General features: G+C 37.4%; 1 protein-coding gene across 7 annotated transcripts in view; it reads left to right on the plus strand.

Annotated features, from left to right (window-relative positions):
* The window catches only part of pain (painless), a 115,917-nt gene that overhangs the window by 88,971 nt on the left and 9,887 nt on the right, over nt 1-17,059 (plus strand). The window lies entirely within an intron of this gene.

Here is a 17,059-nt window from a genome sequence, read left to right on the forward strand (position 1 = left end):
CTTGAAGGATTGTGTAAACTGTCGGTACTCACAGAATCCATCGATTGTGCATCTAATCTAAAACTATTGATATTCTATCAAAAATAATTTGCTGGGATAGGATTGGCGTAATTTTTTAGAATCAACACAGTTATCCAGCTATCATAGAGTTGAGTACCGCACTAAGTATACCAGCACCTTAATTTTTTCCCCAATTCAAAGAATGTTTCTTTTCCAAAAGCGTATAACTTTTCTTCGAGTAAATTTTGTTACATTGAAGAGATCACACCGCATTACCCTAAAAATTGTAGTAAATTTTGCAACAGACCTTGGACCTTTGTAAGAAAAATTTGGTGATAGTTTTGGAGTAAGCTATGTCAAAGGCGAAAGCAGGTCCTTCATTGGCAATCGCTTTATTGAACACCCAACGTGGGTCAGCAGCAGTCAGCAGTCATCGGTGCTCATAAAAGATTAAAATATGGTCTAAAAGTTATTATAGTTGATATTGCATCAAACTATTATCATGATCACAACAATATTTTCGGCAAATCATTAAAGGGCGAACTCTATCTCATTAAAAAATTTAAATGACCGCGTGCTCGTTTTCAACTAGTCAGCAGTTTTAACAACAACGCTAATAATCTAAACTCAACACGACAGCTGCTCATTAAGGCAGATTTGTGTTTTTTTTTTTTTTGTTAGGCTCAACACCACATCTTACAGCTTAAGCAAAATGATAAAGTTAATAATCGGTATGTAATATAAATTACTTATAAATTAAATATATGAGAGCCGCCGAACGATTGCGGAAGCACACTAAGGTAACCAGATGCTGTGGCTTACGGCTGCTGTAATGGCTTTCAAGTGGATTTAAACCAAAAACAAAAACTAAAAACGCTTTCAGCTCAACACATGCAATGATTTGTTTTTTCATTCAATTGAGTAGTTTTCAATGGCGCAAAGCCAACATAACATTAATACCAAATTAAGCGTAAACACAGAACCGAGCATGAAAAGAGCAATCAGAAATAATCGAAAAATATTTAAAGCGACATGCCACAATTTAAAGATGATAATGTGAGCGATATGTTTATCAAGCCACAGATATTTGGTAAATTTAAAAATTAAATTTAATTTAATTTAATTTAAAAAAAAAATTGTTTTTGTCTTTAAAACGTTTAATATTTTCCATATGTCCAAAAAATAAAATGAATGTGATTAATGTGAACATTCCATACACATAGTATTTGTATTATAATTAAATATGTGTACATGATTGGCCTATGAATGAATAATGATTTTCGTAATGTGATATGAGGCAAAGAAAGTGAATGAAAGTTTGCAAGTTCGCTGAGAATTAATTAAATTTAATTAGTGCTTCATTAAGAGAATATATGTAGTCTCTCAATTATGACAAATTAACACGCACGCACATTCGTCCACCCACAGAAAGCGTGACCCGAATGCTCAATGATGACATCCGGTCATTTGGGTTAGTGGGACAAATCTGAAACAATTCATTACCAATTAACGAATAAATCAATAAATATACATATTTATGTATATAAGATTAGTGGAGTACATATGTGAATACATAAATACATACTGCACATTAGACTGTGTCGATTTATTAACCGATATCGCGCCACCGATTTATCGATAGGATTTGGACTCGGGGAAAAAAAGATGCACTACACATACCAAAGCATAAATAGAAGTGTATCGAAAATTCGTTCTCTACATCCAGTATAATGTCAAGCTGATTGCCTGTGATGTCAAAAGGTGTCTCGAATTATATAGAGCAGCGTTAGCTGTTACGTTGAAAAAATTAAAATTTAAAATTTTTAAGATTTATGCATGTGTAGTAGGGTGGGTCGATTTGTATGGACAAAAGTTAACCATCGATTTTTCGATAGGATTTGGGCTCAGGAAAAAATTTATTTGTGAGCCTGCGAAATTTCATCTTTTTGACTTTTTCTTGACTTTGATTTTTAAGGTTTTTTTCATAACTTACTAAAAAAATGTTTATTTGATTGTAAAACTTTCATGTGTACCCTGTCCGACACAAAAATATTTTTTTTTTAAACTACTATCGACAATGTTTTTGGCGAAAATTTTTGGGTCGGACGGGGTATACATATGAAAATTTATTTATTAGGTCATGAAAAAAAACCTTAAAAATGAAATTCGAAAAAAAGTAAAAAAAATGAAATTTCGCAGGCTCGAAAATAATTTTTTTGGGTATGCGTAGTGGAACTTTTTTTTCCTGAGTTAGAATCCTATCGAAAAATCGATGGCGCGATATCGGTTAACTTTTGTCCATACAAATCGACCCACCCTACTACACATGCATAAATCTTAAAAATTTTAAATTTTAATTTTTTCAACGTAACAGCTAACGCTGCTCTATACAATTCGAGACACCTTTTAACATCACAGGAAATCAGCTTGACATTATACTGGATGTGGATAACGAATCTTCGACACACTACTATTTATGCTTTGGCATCCTGCTTTCTGCCTTACTCTCATACTTCACGACCATGGTCTTCAAATTCTAGGCAATGGATCTGCGTAGAGTGTAGGATTTCCTTCGCCTACCCACTAAAACCTCACCTCCCAGGGCCCATTGAATTCTCCGTACCTCAAACCGCTTCACTTCTTATACGGAAGCAGTTTCCGTGTGCTCTGTATCTTCTCTAGCGCAATTGGGCAAGGCAACAATCGTTTATTTTGATAATAAGTTTATTCCTCAATTATCAGCTTACCGTCTCCAATGTGTTACTTCCAAATGGAATGTTGTTGATGACACTGCCAAATGTCTCTTCTGTCCTCTCTGGCCGCTGAGGGAATGTTCACATTTGAAGAAGTGGAGGCGTACATCAAATATATATCCGCAGTATGAGCTGTTCGACCTTGCAACCTTTCACATTTTTTTGGGCATATTTACGGAAGTTGAAACTGAGTCGGGTAGATCTCGGTCCTTCCATGAGTTCAGTTCGGTAGATACTTCCCTGCTCAATGTTTCTGTATTACTTCTGCTTCACTGCTGTTTTCAGGGTTCGATCGATTCCTCTCGAGCCTGTATTACCTCAACATCTATATTGGATGTTGTATATTTCGTTTATTTCCTCAACCGCATTTCAGACCACATGAGTGTTTAGAATAAGTTCTGATGGGAGCAGCTTCCTTTTGCAAGGCTTTTTTTGCAGTACGTCTACTCAGATTTGCTAGAGCAAGCGCAGTTCTTTCGCAGGACCTACAAATTTTCTCCGAAAAGATGAGCTTACTGGGTAGCCTTACCATCAAATATTTCTTTGAGCTGAGTGTTTCATCTTTTTAAGCCGCGCAAAGGCTGGTTCAAGTTGTTTGAGCAGTGCCAGCCAGCAGCTTCGTGCTGTGATGACCGTTGGCATATCGTCTGCGAAAACGATGATAGGGATACTTTCTAGCATATCCAAGCGAAGAAGACTGTCGTAAATAACATTTCGTAGATCGCAGCCCATCTCCGAACTATTAGCTGGTATGCTGGTTATATTCATCTTTCAAGATATCTAGCCGATATTGGGTACTTTGAAAGAGCATTATAGAGCCTCAAGCATATCGTCCCACCTGGTTGATTTAAAAGCCTTACAATATGGACTTCTAGTGTAGCTTCGTCCAACTTCAAGATACTATCGAGGTAATATGTCACGAGTAAGGTGAGTCCATTGATTAAACATCCATGTTCGGTATAGGAATATTTTCATTCCATTTCAGGTTGTTTTAGCGTGGTTTGGCCCGTGCCCAGGTAACAACCTAGCTAGGCAGTCACTTTTATCAACATATACTACTTTCGACTGAGTAGGCAACTGAGAAGTGATGTTCTCTATAGTAGAATAAAGATCGCCGTATATGCCCTGAGATGTGAGTCCATATCATATACTCTAACAAAATGATATGAGGAGGCCATTGTTGGATTCAGGAGCTACGTTGTCCTCAAGAGTTAAAGTCATTCTTGCTGGGCACAACAGCGGGCTCGAAATATATCGCAAAACTGATTATGGCTAAGAGGAACGGAACTGACTGTGGGTGAAGAATACCTTGTCCAACCTTGTTGTTCCATATAGAAGCAAATATTGGTGGTATTTGCTACCAAGTCATATAAGTCACAATTAATTATGATAATGATTGGTAAAGAGCAGAGCGTGCAATTAATTTCAGTTAAGCACAAAATATCGGCTTAAAGGATTCGAGATCGCTCATTTTGATTCCATCCGAAGACGCCTTCGTTCTTGCGATATTGAAGTTTAATTCACAGATTGATGAGTCACTTTCTTATGAATTCTCTTTTGAATTTTTCATAAACTCTGCTTTTCTTTGGGTTGAAATCCGTAAAATGCGCTAAAATGTATATCGTTGTAGATATGTATGCACATATTAGTAAGCGTGTGCCCAAGAAGCTTAATTTAAAATAATTAAATTACTTGATATCATCACAATGAAAGCCTTTGCAAAGCCTACAAAAAGCCACTTTATTATGTTGTTGGGCAAAGTGTTAAATGACAAATGCTTTCAGCCGCATGACCCGAAAAAAAGTATGTGTCACAACATTATTATCGTCACTTCTACAATATATTCAAAATGTTAAAATACGCAACTAAGCACAAAAACTACCTAAACATGTGCGCTTCTGTTGGATTACAGGGTTTAAGATGAAGCGTGAATAGTCTTTTAGTGCTAACAATAGGATTACAAATTTTAGGCTTTATTGTACAAGCAACTGAAAAAACTGTTCAAGGGTTTTTATAAATGTTTACTACAACACGTTAACATTGTTTCTCAATTATTGTTTAACTAAAAACCTTAACTGTGCAAAGTAAAAAATTTAAACACCCGGTAAGCTTAACAATATATTTTTTTTTTTGTGTTTTTGTTATAACTTATTGTTATTTGTAAGTGCTTGGACATAGTCAAGTATCTTCACTGAAAGAAATGGTGCTAGTAAAATCAACAAATCGGTTCTGTTGTTCTTCACTTAACGGAGATTAGGTGAAATTGATCAAATTATGGTTAATTAGACCGAGATTTTTGTCAAGCGATCAAATTAGTTTAGTCATTTCAACAGAAGAGAAATTGTTGCTCTTAAGTTAACAAAATTCTGTAAAATTGACAGATTCCTAATCAATCTAACTGATTGTTTTGTTAACACAACTGATCTCACTGGTCATTTCAACAGCGATCAACAATCAATACATGAGCAAATTTCAAAGAGAATTTTACGCTCACTGTGCTCTCTACTTTGTACTTATGTATGCTGTGTACTATATGGATGCACATATTTACGTATGTACATATATGGCGGCCGCCATGGTGTGATGGTAGCGTGCTCCGACTACCACACCGAAGACCCTGGGTATACACCCCGGGCAAAGCTACATAAAAATTTTAGAAATAAGGTTTTTCAACTAGAAGAAAATTTCTTAAGCGGGGTCACCCCTCGGCACTGTTCGGCAAGCACACGGAGTGTATTTCTGCCATGAAAAGATCTCAGTGAAAACACATCTGCCTTGCAAATGCCACAACATAGGTACTTCGTACAAAGCTGACGCAACAACTTTTTTTGTTCATTTGACTACTAAAACGCTCAATTACGAATCAACGATTTGTGCGTAGTTGATCCAACATCTTGTTGCGATGGATAAAATTGACAGAAATTTCGGTTGAATTGACCCCTATTTCCGTTGATTTCACCAGTCTTTTTCTTTCAGTGTATGTACATATATACGCAATTATTTATATGCTATTTTCAACGGCACAGCTGGACACAGCGACTTGCCCGAATGAGTAATGAGTTTGACAATGATGCTTCTGACATGGGGTCAAAATAAATGCGGAAAACCATTTAAAATTTACACACATTTATGAATATTAGGATGTGTGTTATTTTCTAAATTTTTTTTTTTTTTTCAGCCTGCCGAAGTCAGATAATTTACGAGTGTTCTTAAAACAAAACATATAACTGCCCAAGTGTCCTCTTTAGAACGAAGTAACTCTGAATTCTGGAATAGTCCCGAATTTATCAAGAAACAGACTTGAGTTGATAACAAAAATATTAAAAAATCAGGAAGTGATTACCAAATTGTCCCGGAATTATTCCAAAAAAAAAATTCCGGAAACTTATCAAATTATTGTCTGTTGGGCAGGAGCTGCCTCGGTCGTTCCAATAGAAATGAAAACTACGAAATTTTCATAACTCTAACATAACTATAGCATATAACATAACTATAACATATATTAGCTGCTATTACTCACATGAATTTTTACATGGTTTAACGCAAACATGAGCTAGTTTTTTTTTTACATGTATGTATATATGTATGTATCTAAAAAATTGCTCATATGTAAACATCCAAACTAGCAGCCATACATACATGTAGTCAGAAGCTTAGAGCGAAGAAGATAGAGAAACGGTCACACATCATGTAATCATCACCTAAGAGCAGAAGTTATTTCACACACACACACATAGCCAGCAGCTTACAGTGAAGAGAACATTTCTCACACATGTACACAGTAAAGTTCGCACATTACCGATATACTCGTACACGTATGTAGCCAAAGCCAATAAGAGATACATAGAAGAAAATAAATAAGCAACTATTCGAGACGGCTGTTCGCAAAGAGTCTATACCGTGGGGGGAAATAGGTAAATGAGGCAAATTCTGAGTATAAAAGCAGCGCAATTCAAGCGATTATCAATCGGTTTCATATTAAGATACTGTAATTTAAGTACGCGAGTAATCTAATCGTGTAGTACTACTACCAATATAGTGTTGTTAATATAGAACATTTTGCTATATTTAATATATAAGTTTTTTATTCTAGAGTACAGCGATTCGAACTATAGCAGCAGCTGCAGAATAATCAAGTATTCATAAAATCCGTTACAGTACAATTAAAAATTATAAAAATCTGTTTTGTAACTTTTTTTTTAATTTTCTAATACTGCTGCCATTTGATCTTCTCAAGGGGGAAAAATTCCATTTTTGTTTCTTCGGCCGAAAGGTTTTGAAAAGTTTAATATTGATCATCCTAATGTTCATACAGTTACATAATCCACATTCAAATTTGAGAAGCAGCATATAGTTTTTATGTCCCATGCGGGCGCTTTATTTTCTCATTCAAGCCCAGCTATATAGTTTTTCATTTGGTTTGTATACAAATTTCTTTTCTTCTTATATATGTATATGTACATACATTTTTGTTGTACTGACCCGCATCATAGTTCAACTGCGAACTATGTACTATTTGGGACTGTTACATGCTACATAAATTTACTCGTACATATCCAGTCACAACCCAACAGCAGCCACTCACTCTGTCAGTCGCTTCTGTCAGCGATATACACAAATACGTCAACTGGCATTTAAAATTTCCCCCTCCAAAAAACGAAAGCGTTGCTATAAAATGCGTTGAGTTTTGTGTATAGAATCTAATGTCTGTATAGACTACTACATAGTACTTTTCGGTCAATGCTTTTTTGTTATTATTTCATCTTTTCACCGCTCATCGCATCATCGCATTATTCATTCATTCCCAATGATGGAATCATTTGTTTATTCGACCACTTTACACCAGAAATGCCATGGGAATTTGAAATGTTTTTTGTCAAGCTTAGTTGGTAGTTGAGGGTGCTGCTGAATTTTTCATCTTATATCGTGGGTAGAATTGAATTCTATGAATTCTATAAATAAATGGGTCAGACTAAATATAAAAATGCAAAAAGTGAAATAAAAAAGCAACTAATTAAGTCTTTAGGTTACAGAGTAAAAGAGATTATTATCCTTTCCAAAAGGCCACCAATCATTTCATCATGCGGCTTTAACGGCATTTAAATATTTCTTACAAATAAAGGTCTTCCTGTAAGCGATTTTGTTCCAGGTCAACTGTCGACACAATACGAACGCCCAGGCATTGCACAATTCGAACTAAAATAGGCACTTAAGACTATAAATAAAACTTCCCTAACGCTTTTTAGTACACGTGCTCCACAGAATAGATATTCTACTAACGAAAAGATGGAACACATAAGCGAGACAGTGATCAATTAACTAGGAGATTTAACAACCGACTTATACGAATTTGTTAACTTCAAGTTTTATGACTAGTTTAGGTTCCTCTCCGTGGCACAGATAAATTGCTAGCAATTGACAAAGGCAATGAATATGCGCAAGGCATTCCCCAACACCGACATCAATGTGATGCATGACCCGTTCGGTAACTGCCACTAACCGGGATTCTGGAGCTTGAGAGAGTGTAGCTCTGATCGCTACCAGTTAGGTACTCAATGACTTTCCATCCAGCAGCGGCCAGCCGCAGGCTTCCTGAAACAAATATTATGTGTGGGATGACAATCGTCCGTCGGTTTCTATGGGTCGTGCCAATTTTTTACACGTCCAGACCGAGCTTGGCTGCCATCTCAACTAATAACCTTCCACAATGACACAACTAGGCTAACAGTTATGCGTCATAAGGATGGAAGTTGCAGTTGGTGATTGTGGTCTTAGTCGCAGTTGTATAAATATTTGCCAATGCTGCCTATATGCCCATCATTTTTGGCTCTATAAGTTCGCTGATGAAAACGCTGCTGGCTTTATAGTCAACGAAGATACCAATTCGTAACCTTCAGACAAATGTTTACAAAAAGTAAAAATCGGACCCAGTCGTCTTGGACTTATTTTGATACAGAAGGTATGTACTAATTAATAAACAAATAAATAAATACTTGGCGCAATTTACTTCTGAAGAGATTAAGGCCAGGCTTCTCTTCTACTTTGAGTCGTGCTCCTTTTAAATTTCCTTCCAAATTGGCGGGAAGGGGCCTACATGTTTCATGCCAACTCTGAACGGCATCTGAAACGCAGATGAATTTTCACTGATAAGTTTTTCGCGGCAGAAATACACTTGCGTGTCAAGTCATTTATGATGGCCGACCCCTATTAGAAAGACCTTTTTATTGAAATGACTTCTACCTTAGTTTGGTAGGCGAAGTACGCTACCACAAGACCACTGTGGCCACTCTGCATTACCAAGAGTTGTAAGTATATGCTTGCCATTTCAAATTCTCGGGGTAGCAATTATTTTCTTGAATGCGGTGGTTTTCGTAGTTGCGTCTGTTCTTGCATAACCCGGAGCAATGTGCACTCAACAGCACATGGCCCCTGGGAACCGATGTTTTTATAAAAGTACAAGAAAGGAAAACATTCAGAAACGAACATTGGAATAATAAAGAGCAAAAATATTGGACGAACATGACTAAAATGTAATTGTCTTCAAATTTTAAAAGTGAATCTCTAAAATTTGTGGTCGTGAAATGTTTCCTGAAATTATTCAATTCCGACGATACATATTTTGAAATGATATTAAAATGATCGTGTAAAAAATCCAGATAAAATGCTAAAAAATATCCGTAATAATTCTAAAGTATCCCTGAATTGAAGGCGGAAAAGTTTTGAAATCATCCTAATTAGACCCCGAAACGATCCAGAATTTAAAACGAAATTGCATTGGGATTATTGAAACTAACTTGAAAGCTGTACTGAAACGATTCCAAATTTTAAGCAATACTAAATTTTCCAAAAAAAAGATTCCCCAAGGAGCGCAGTGTTTTCAAATTTCACATGGGAATTAGAAGAATCGCCCAAACCATGAATCATAACCGATCTGCCACTGTAGTTTTGTTAGGTGGCTAGGGGTACGTTTCATAAAACATGTGAATCAAACAACAAAAGTAAACTTGTTCTGAAAAGAAAAATTTGTTAAGCGAATTCACTTGAATGTTTTTGAAATTGGACAAGGTCTTCTCAAGGCAACACAAAAGAAATTAAAGTTTAAGAAAAAACCTTGACGAAAGTTATTTACCCTTATCATAAATCACGCCCGGAAAAGTTTCCGGCTGCATTTTTTTGTTTCGGGTGAACTTTTTTCGCCATTTGGCAAACAAAAGTTTCTATAAACAGCTGACGCTCTATTGTGAATTAATCGTTACGAAACAAAGAAACAAAATTTAAATCTAAAACACAACTGGGTATAGCAATCATATGACCAATCATAGTATACCTCGTGTTCCAATGACACATGAACCAGATACGGATAGAGATGCAACATGCCAGTGCAACAACAGTGTGAACCATATGGATCACATTTCTGTTGCATTTGCATGTTAAATCTCTGGTTCATTGGAACATGACGAATATTTATCATATACATTTTATGTGAACTACTACACTTAATTTAAATCAATTAACTACCGAGCATAGCAAGGCGAGACTTTTTCAAAACTTGTCTAGATCTAGAAGATAGTGCATATTTACAAAACGTAGCATGTTTAATAAAGTTTTAAAGTGTGCTCATTGCTTCAAATGACTGCATTTCATAATAGCAATTAAATAATATAATTTATATTGCATTTTAATGTTACAATTAAAATCTACTGCAGGGTGTGTTAAGTCATATGTTTGCATTAGAGTGGTTGAAAAATATGAATTTTTTGGAAATTCGCAAATATAACACCCAATAGATATTATTCCCTGTGAAACTAGAGGAGACACATATTTCTTTATTTTGTAAAAAGAATTGATTATAGAGGTCGCGCTCATCGTTTTTATAAAAAAAAATCGAAATTCTCTCAATTTTCGTTTTTTTTTTTAATGTCAATGTACAGGTAAAAACACTTTGGATGTTAAAATTTGCGTTTCATTGGGAAAAATTTTATTAGTTCGCAGCTGCCTTGGATGCTTAGAATGAGCTTAGCGCCTAATAAATAATAGTTTAAAAAAACTAAAAAAACACGCTTTTATAGCAAACCGAACTATAAAATAGAAAATAATTTTCAATTAAAAAGAGTTTATATAACAGTAGTAGAAGGTCAAACAATCGTTTATAGTTAATCACCTCAAAATAAAATTATAATAAAATTTAAGTTATTAACAGAATAATTTAATTCAGAGTAAAAGGCGTGGGTGCATTTTACTACATTTCATATCTTTCCTCTCAGATAGTTGCCTATAGAATGATTGTAACATTCAATATCAAGCACCCCACGCTTTTTACTCTGAATTAAATTATTCTGTTAATAACTTAAATTTTATTATAATTTTATTTTGAGGTGATTAACTATAAACGATTGTTTGACCTTCTACTACTGTTATATGAACTCTTTTTAATTGAAAATAATTTTCTATTTTTTAGTTCGGTTTGCTATAAAAGCGTGTTTTTTTAGTTTTTTTTAAACTATTATTTATTTTTAATTTTTTAGTTCAAGTAGTTTTAAAAGTTTTAGTCGAGAGTGATGAAACCTCGAAACGCCAGCGGTCCATGGACGAATCCAACCCCACGGCACCGAAAAGGGCCAAGACGCAGGGAGGCTGGACGCGGTCTTTCGCCGAAATTGCCAAGGGTCGGCAGATCATTGGCATTATAGACGATAGAAGCGAAGATGGCAAGATCACGAAACAACAGTGGAAGTGGATCAAGGCCGCGCTCGCTACGGTGGCCGTTAAGGTTAAAAAGACAACCCTGATCCACCGCCATCTTACACCGATGCAGGGTGGTTCCAGGGCAATGTCAAGCTAATTGCCTGTGACGACGCCAGGTCGGTCAACCTCTATAGGGCCGCCATCACGCTGATAGAGGTGGTATATCTGGGCGCGCGCCTCAAGGTAGTGGCAGCGCGTGATATCCCCTCACAACCAAGGGCTAGAGCCTGGGATCCAATAACGCCAACGGACCCAGCTGACATCCTGGAGCTGTTCCAGGAGTACAACCCGCCACAGGTTTGGAAGTCAACCCGGATAAAACCGAGCTTGTTCTCTTCACGAGGAGGTACAAAGTACCAAATCTTACACCGCCAAGAATTGGGGGTACGTTCTTAGTGTTTAGCGATCAAGTCAAGTATTTGGGAGTCATTCTGGATAGGAAGCTATTATGGAGTGACCATAGAAGGCAGCAGCAGAGCTGTTCACCTGCAAGAGGGCAATTGGCACATCCTGGGGATTCTACCACAAGGTGACCTACTGTATTTACACAGCCATTGTGCGTCCGATTCTTCTTTATGGTGCCTTGGTCTGGTGGCCTGCACTAGCTAAAAGTACCTATCTTAAAATTCTCCAAAAGGTGCAACGGAGTTCGAAGCTCTGCATTACCGGGGCTCTCGGCTCCACTCCAGATTCCGTTACATACATACATGAATACATAGATACAGGACGAGCTAATAAAAGTGTGTTAAAAATTGCTCCAGTATGCTCTTTCGTAGATGTGCCATGCATCCACACCTATCATTTATAAAGGAATGCGTTTTTCGCATTATGTGCAAAGTTTCAAATCTATGGCCATTTGGGGTGGTCACAAGTTCAATTGACCTTATGTCCGTTAACCTTATGTGACCCCACCATCACATTATTGCATTGTCATCGAGCCTTGATACGTGTGTAAAGTTTCAATCAAACTTATGGCCATTCAAAGTGGCAATAAGGCCAATTGACCTTATGGCCGTTGACCTTATATCACCACACCATCAAATTAATGCATTGTCATCGAGCGTTGATACGTGTGCAAAGTTTTAATCAAACTTATGGCCATTAAAAGTGGTAATAAGGCCAATTGACCTTATAGCCGCTGCCCTTATGTCACCACACCATCACATTAATTCATTGTCATCGAGCCTTGATACGTCTGCAAAGTTTCAATCAAACTTATGGCCATTCAAAGTAGTAATAAGGCCAATTCACCTTATGGCCGTTGACCTTGTGTCATCACAGCATCACAATAATACATTGTCATCGAGCCGTGATACGTGTGCAAAACTTCAATCAAACTTATGGCCATTCAAAGTGGTAATAAGGCCAATTAACCTTATGGCCGTTGACCTTATGTCAACACACCATCACATTAATGCATTGTCATCGGTCCTTTATACGTATGCCAAGTTTCAAATTAATCAGACTTCTAGAAACCGGTTAAAATTAAGCTCGAAGATTCCGTTACATAGATACAGGCCAAGCTAATAAAAGCGTGTTAAAAAAGGGCTCCAGTATGCTCTTTCGTAGATGTGCCATGCATCCACTTCTATCATTAATAAAGGAATGCGTTTTCGCATTATGTGCAAGTTTTCAAATCTATGGCCTTTTGGGGTGGTCATAAGTTCAATTGACCTTATGTCCGTTAACCTTATGTAACCCCACCATGACATTATTGCATTGTCATCGAGCCTTGATACGTGTGCAAAGTTTCAATCAAACTTATGGCCATTCAAAATGGTAATAAGACCAATTGACCTTATGGCCGTTGACATTATGTCACCACACCATCACATGAATGCATTGTCATCAACCCACGATACGTGTGCAAAGTTTCAATCAAACTTATGGCCAATCAAAGTGGTAATAAGGCCAGTTGACCTTATGGCCGTTGACCTTTTGTCACCACACCATCACATTAATGCATTGTCATCGAACCTTGATATGTGCGCAAAGTTTCAATCAAACTTATGGCCATTCAAAGTGGTAATAAGACTAATTGACCTTATGGCCGTTGACCTTATGTCACCACACCATCACATTAATGCATTGTCATCGGTCCTTGATACGTATGCAAAGTTTCAAATTAATCAGACTTCTAGAAACCGGTGAAAATTAAGCTCAAAGATTCCGTTACATACAGGCCAAGCTAATAAAAGCGTGTTAATAAAATAATTAAAAAAACATTTTTAAGTTAAACGGTTTTATTGAAAACAATACTTACATGAAATAATAATAATGCGAAAAAATAGAAAATAATTAGGTGGCACAAGCATACGTGGCGCAGAGTCGAGTAAAGTCTTTGGAAGGATTATGTATTGAGGATTTAGGTTGTAACAAATTGTCAGGAAAGAGTCCTTGTAATAATGAATCACTAAATGAACTAAATAGAACGAGAGATAATAGGCAATTAAATAAAGACTAAAAACTTGAAAATAAAATAATTAAAAAAATTTTTTAAGTTAAACGGTTTTATTGAAAACAATACTTACATGAAATAATAATAATACGAAAAGCTAGAAAATAATTAGGTAGGTCCTAGCTACTAGTCATCACACTCCTTATCAATCTAGGGCGTTGATCAGACAATTAAATAAAAGCGTTGGACCCGTCATATTTCTATTGATAATCATAAGTAAAACCCACTGAACCTTAATCAGGTTATGCTACGTCTCACATTTTTAGAAATTTCACGCGCCCAACGCTTTTATTTAATTGTCTGATCAACGCCCTAGATTGGTAAGGAGTGTGATGACTATTACCTAGGACCTACCTAATTATTTTCTAGCTTTTCGTATTATTATTATTTCATGTAAGTATTGTTTTCAATAAAACCGTTTAACTTAAAAAATGTTTTTAATTATTTTATTTTCAAGTTTTTAGTCTTTATTTAATTGCCTATTATCTCTATTTAGTTCATTTAGTGATTCATTATTACAAGGACTCTTTTCTGACAATTTGTTACAACCTAAGTCCTCAATACATAATCCTTCCAAAGACTTTACTCGACTCTGCGCCACTTATGCTTGTCCCTCCTCCAACTCCAAAATATTTTGATGTCACTTCTACTGGCCTGTATGCAATATTTGTTCCAAATATGAGCCAAATTGGGCATCATAGGTCGCTTTCTATTCTTGTATGTATTATGTGTTCCAAGCATGAGCCAAGTCGGACCCCAAATACGATTTTTGTGAATATCTCGATCCTTGCGCCACCTAGCGGCGATTTTTTTTCATAAGTCGCTTTTCATTCTTGCATGTATTATGTGTTCCAAATATGAGTCAAATCGGACTACAAATGCGAATATCTCGATCCTTGCGCCACCTAGCGGCGATTTTTTTCTTATTATTGCATTGTCATCGGGTTCTGAACTATATTCCAAGTTTCAAGCTTGTAGCTTATCGGAAAGTTACTTAAATTTCAATTACAAGATTATTTTAGCGGGGTCGCCCCTCGGCAGTGTTTGGCAAGCGCTCCGGGTGTATTTCTGCCATGAAAAGCTCTCAGTGAAAACTCATCTGCCTTGCAGATGCCGTTCGGAGTCCGCATAAAACATGTAGGTCCCGTCCGGCCAATTTGTAGGGAAAAGCAAGAGGAGCACGACGCAAATTGGAAGAGAAGCTCGGTCTTAGATCTCTTCGGAGGTTATCGCGCCTTACAATTATTTATTTATAAAAACGAATTTAGCACAAGCAACTCGGTGCCCGACCGCTTTCGTCCAAAAGTAACGAATTCCAACAACAAAACTTTCTATTTCTAAATAAATGTTGATAGGTTGGATGCCTTTTGGTGGGTTTTGAGATAGATTCTGCGACAGTAAACGCAGTTTGCAGTGTTTAATTTATTTTGGATTGGGTAAGAATCCCCAGATTCAAATTGGCACCAATATTATAATAACAATAATAATATTAATAATATTTATAATAATCATAATACCAATATTGGTGGAGGCTGAGCTCAGGGCTCTACCGCGATCACAAGGTAAAGGCCTCCTGTAGGTTAGCTGCGAATAACCAATAAGCAGTCCTCGACCAACAGCGGCCGGAAAGGAGGGCGTGGCGCAAGAGACCATACATACGCAATGAGTATTGTTGCCAAGGCAAGTCTCGGTATAACCTCGGCAGGTCTCCAAGTACGTTCGAAGCCACGTCACCATTAAGTTGGCGGTGCGGGCTAAGTTGAAATGACTCCTGACTTGCGTAGGCTTCTGGGAGTGTGCTTAACGAAACCGCAAGTTGTGGCGACGATAAGCAGACTGCAAAGGCCCTTATAAAAGCAGTGCTTGCTAGAAGTGTGGACAGAAGGGCCATCAGGCCTCGGCCTGCACAGAAACTCAAAGTGCTTTTTATGGCAGTCACAGAAGGTTGGCCACCTTCCCGGACCTGGAGTATGCAACACCTACATGGAGACCCTCGCTGCCGCAAACGCCAAACAGGTGCGCAAGTGACCACCTTCATTCAAGGCAACCTGAACCGAGGCAGGTTAGCTGATAGTCTGCTGGACCAACTGGTTCTCGAAAGCAGAGCCAGCTATGCGATCATCAGCGAGCCTTATAGGCGAACACGCAAGAAGCCATGTCTCCGAGAACGGCTACGTACGCGTAACAGTGGCGCAGACCACACTAGTGAGCTACTACCTGTCCACAAATGGTCAAATTCAAGGGTTTAAAAGTAAGCTAGAACTACTTGGAGACGATCTGCGTGATCAAACTGGTTATGTGGTCGTCGCTGTAGATGTCAATGCTAGGGCTGTCGAATGCCCCACACTAACTATAGAGAAAGGTTAGTGCCAAAAATGGCTGTCCGGCTTGGATTGGTCATTCTGAACACCAGCACGACCCCGGCATATCGACGACCAGGCTTTGGACAAAATTAATATTAGTTTACACGGCGGCCACCGTGGTGTGATGGTAGCGTGCTCCGCCTGCTACACCGTATGCCCTGGGTTCGCACCCCGGGCAAAGCAACATCAAAATTTTTGAAATAAGGTTTTTCCATTAGAACAAAATTTTTCTAAGCGGGGTCGCCCCCGGCAGTGTTTGGCAAGCGCTCCGGGTGTATTTCTGCCATGAAAAGCTCTCAGTGAAAACTCATCTGCCTTGCAGATGCCGTTCGGAGTCGGCATAAAACATGTAGGTCCCGTCCGGCCAATTTGTAGGGAAAATCAAGAGGAGCACGACGCAAATTGGAAGAGAAGCTCGGCCTTAGATCTCTTCGGAGGTTATCGCGCCTTACATTTATTTATTTTATTTACAATATAAAATAAAACAATATGGAATAAAAAGTTTAAGATTTTAAAAGTTAAAAATAGAATAGTGTTATTTAAAATATTCACATATTAACTTTTTAAATTACATTGCGTTGCTGACTAATTGTAAATAAGGGGGTAATCAATTCCAAATTCGTATGGCGTTAATGTAGAAATTTTGATCTGAAAAAGCAGTGTCATGTTCTATTTGAATAATATGGTTTCCTCTTTCTGACCTGAAGAAGTTTAGATAATCCGGTTGTCGTGTGTATACT

Source organism: Eurosta solidaginis, chromosome 3 (genome assembly GCF_040869045.1).
Source record: "Eurosta solidaginis isolate ZX-2024a chromosome 3, ASM4086904v1, whole genome shotgun sequence".
NCBI lineage: Eukaryota > Metazoa > Arthropoda > Insecta > Diptera > Tephritidae > Eurosta > Eurosta solidaginis.